Genomic DNA, 4,409 nt, shown 5'->3' with positions numbered 1-4,409 from the left:
TCACGGGGGCGACGAGTCTCCCAGCTGTAGATGAGAAATTTAGCCAGTGCGGTACAGCCGCTAGCCTGGGGTCTTTAACGTGCATCACGCAGTAGTGATACACGACCGCACGCCGGTAGCTTTCGTGCTGACAGCACGAAGCCTCCGCGCCTTCGCCACGGAGGAAAACGGGAGAACGGCGACGCGAGGCGTCAAAAAGGGATGACGTATGTCTCACGTGATGCGCGATCCTCGGGGAAAGTGGGGGATTTCTCCTTCGTGTGGATACCCCAGGGGTGAACGGAGTACACAATAGAGATCTGTATTGCCACTACTGCCAAGAAGCTGACATGCAAAGCGACCATCTTGCGCATGTCACGAGCGCGGAGCGTTTTCGCCGAGAACATATTCAAAGGCAACACCTCCCGCGGCTCGCGCGATTTCGCGTTTAGGCGGTCAATTTTATACGTGTAATCCCGCTGTGCTCAGAAAGCGTGACAAGTTGTCACGAGAACCGCCTCTAAAAACCGTCAAACGCCCACAAAATATAGCTAATTAGGTCCCGCTATGTAAAAGTTACAGAATGCATTGCAGAAATGCTAAATCACCCGCCAAATTTAGCGCACGATCGTCACGTGACATTATAAGCGAGGTGTGACCCCGTTACTTCATCAGCATAACGTCGTCCCGTGATACTAACCATCTGACAACGTCACGCAATACTACACAATGCACGTGACTTGACACCAAGGCGTGACACTAAAAATCACGATGTCAAGATGTCAAGATACTATGACATAACTCTACATTGTGTCACGTGACGTGACGTTATGACGCGACACTGTGACATCACGTGCCCCAACCACGTGATCATCGGACATATTGTACCTACGAAAGGTTTTAAAAAATCTCAAACAAATACCCAGCGCAGCTCATAACACGCTGCTCATTTTCTGTCTTGAGTATGCCCAAAGGATTAAGATGAATTTTAATTAATTATATTAAGATCATATTTAAATAACTCGTTCAAGAACGGCAAGTCAAAAATGTATTCTCAAGTGCACTTAAAATCACATCATTATTATAACTGCGTGGTTGAAGTCCGCGTAATAATTTTCCTATTCGTGTGCGTGGCGTTAGTGCTGCTTGGTAAATATATATTTTTTACCTTGATTTGAGAAATTAGATGTAATATCGTATCTTCCTTACAGAGAAATGCTTTTACCTTCCGGAGAAACGTTCTTGCCCCACCGTAAAACTAATTCAAATTTCATTTATATTTTTTTTTATTCAGAAACTCCAGGTTCAAACCCCGGGGTTTGGTAAATATGTGCTTGGAATGAATGATGCACATTTATCATGTAGTATACATGGTAAGATTAATTTATTTAATTTGTCATTATGCGCGAGAAACAGCTTTTTACTGCTCTAAACGGCCCTGAATTCATTTGGAGAGCCCTGCCTTTTGTTCTTTTAATGACGAGGGCACTTCGTAGAATTATCGCATCGCAAAGAAAATAGTACCATGATGTAGCTGGGGAACTGGAGCTTATATAACCGTAGAGAGCAACTCGCGATACGGAGTGGTTAGTTTGTAAATCAAGTTTGAACTCAAATATTTCTCTGTAAATCACAGTACCCCCATAAGGATAATGCATTTTTTTCCGATTGCCAGTTGGCTCTATTTATGATAGACATACAGCCCTTAAATTTAGCACAATGAACAAAAATGGTATCTACTAAAAAAGGTCGCTGAGAGCAAAATAATGCGACGCTTAGAATTTCGTGAAATAAAAAATATATAGTTCGTCCCATTGAGTTACGGGCCGTCCCGCCACCGCTGCCGATAGATGGCGCAAGTAGTGTCGGCGCGCTCGTGTCTTCGAATCCTGGGTATGGTGACGTTATGATCCTATCGACCTGCTAAATTTAGCAGAAAAATTTCCGTTCGATTCGGCGGGAAAAGTTTCTGCTAAGTTTGGAAGCAACAATTTTCGACTATATTTGGCGGCAAAAATTTTCGTTAAATTTGGCGGGTACGTTTTCTGCTATATTTTCCCCCATACTTAGCGGGTCAATAGGATCATGACGTCACAGCCACGTGTGACGTCGCACGTGGCTGTGCGCGTTGCATTATGGGATTTTCTTGGTCTCTTTAACGCCGACGCCAGATTTTATACGACACGAACTCCTAAACGCAAACACATTATTTTTTAACGCGAAAGCATTAACTGTCTCGTGGAGCGAGCTGACGTCATCAGTTTGAAGCGCGAAAACGGCTCCTAGTTTCCGCCGCGATCCCAATTGGAGCGATTCGCCTTCGGTTCCATTGGCTGGCGCATGTCGACGGGACTCCCAGTGGCCGCTGCGCCATGGTGTGATGATGCGGACGGGACATAGAAGAAAAGGAAGACAACATCGCAGATGTGACGGCTCAGTCAGGCTCGTGCAGTGCGGTTTCGGGGTTGGAGCGTTGGACACATGAGGAAGGAATGCTTGTTGCACGAATAATAATAAAAAAAAAAAAAAGAATACAGCTCAACGCCGTGGGCCCCAGCAGTCATGGGCACGTTACTGCTGAAATGTAAGTGTTACAGGTACAGTTACTCAGGCAAAAAAAGTAACCCTGTAACAGTTACAAAATTGAAAGAGTAACTTGTTAGTTACTTCGTCGTTACTTTACAACAAGAAAACACGAGAAAACATTCAAAAGGGACCTTTCTTAATATGCCTTTAAAGGAGCATAAATTTCTGATGAGGCATTGTGTTGTTCACAGTAGTGAATCTGATTATTTTGGCAAACTAATATTTTCTGAGTCAATATTAACATATTTAATTCTTCCTATGATAAAATATACCCCGTTTGCTCTACTCACGTCTAACCCCTGGTTAGCTCAGTTGGTAGAGTGCTCCACCAACATTAAAGGTGCCGCGCTTTGTTACATCTGCGTGCGTTGTGGGCGATGCCCACAACGCACGCAGACGCACGATACATGGCTGGTACGGACACAAACGTCCCCCTCCTTCCAGTTGGCGGGACCAGCTTGGCCATGCAGGATCACCCAAAAATTAGTTTCTTTATATTTTTATTTTTTCCCCTCCTGCTCCAGACTTTTTCTGCAGCAGTTTTTGCTGTGCCCTTCCTGCACCAGGACTTGAGACACTCTCACGGGTGGCGACGTGGTTTGGTGGTCGTGCTTGCAATATTTTTGCACATAAATCTGAGAAGTAGCTGTAACGACGTTACGTTTTACAGTTACTTTCGAAAAATAGTAACTCTGTTACAGTTACAAGTTCTTTTCTCTAAGCAGTAACGAGTTACAGTTACTGAAAAAAGTAACTAGTTGCCAGTAACGCGTTACTAGTAACTATAGTTACTGCCCAAAACTGGGCCCCAGCAGCCAAGTAATGTCTCAGACGGACGTCTGAGGCCCCTGGGGGCACCAACCAGGCTTGCCGGGGAACCACCGCCGGCACCGAACATCGAGCTCTCGCCATCCGGAAAACGTCTAGGTCATCCGAGGTTCCGACAACACCAGAAGTGCGGCGGCGAGTGAGCAGTACACCCCAGACTTGACTTTGTGTATATATATTTCGTGGTTACAATAACGTTATTCCGATTCTTTTCAAACAATACATTTTTCCTCACATCCACCGCGTCAGAATCCCGAGTTCATACTTCTTACCATCACACATGGCCTCCGAGATCCCGAAGCGCGCGCGAGCTGGTACGCAGCAGACAACAAAGGGTGCGGACGAGCAGACGACAAAAGGAGCGGACGAGCGGCTTGCACGCTTTCGCATTCACAACTCATAAGAAGTGCTTAGGTGTACCTCGAGCTTTTTTGTTTTCTTTTCGCTAGTTGTTGCACTTAAGCAGTAGCTGCTTCTCAAAGTTTCCATCGGTTATGCTTCCCCTCGCTTCCTTGAGAATACATCTCCGGCGACGCTGAAGAGTCTTTCCGCTGACGCGCTCGAAGGAACGGAACTGTTGTGCTTTAGGAAGAGCTGGTGAACCTGGGATTCCCATCTCTCTCTTTTGTTCTCACTGCTTCTAAAGTTCAAAGTTAGCAATTGGATCTGTAACTTCCCGTGTTGGCAGCCTCAGGGTTTACTTTCGGTCTGCACACGTTTTTAGAAAGGTTCAACCAACGTACATTATTGCGTTCATTGGGTCAAGGACATTTTCAGCTGTAGAGTTCGACTGATGTGTTCAGCGATAAACCTTAGCAGACTCTCATACTGTTTATTTGTTTTTCGGGTTGCCCATCTTCCCTTTGTCGCAATAGACGTATACTCAGGTTAGAATTAAACAACTGGCACGGAAAGCGTCGGCCATTAAATTGCAAACGCTCTTCACGGTTTGACTTACTTCGTCTCCTAAATCTAGGCTCTCTAGAGTTGCGAATACCCGAGGTTTGTTCAGCTTG

Source organism: Ixodes scapularis, unplaced genomic scaffold (assembly GCF_016920785.2).
Source record: "Ixodes scapularis isolate PalLabHiFi unplaced genomic scaffold, ASM1692078v2 PGA_scaffold6__148_contigs__length_123643588, whole genome shotgun sequence".
NCBI lineage: Eukaryota > Metazoa > Arthropoda > Arachnida > Ixodida > Ixodidae > Ixodes > Ixodes scapularis.
Note: the sequence above shows the minus strand (reverse complement) of the source record.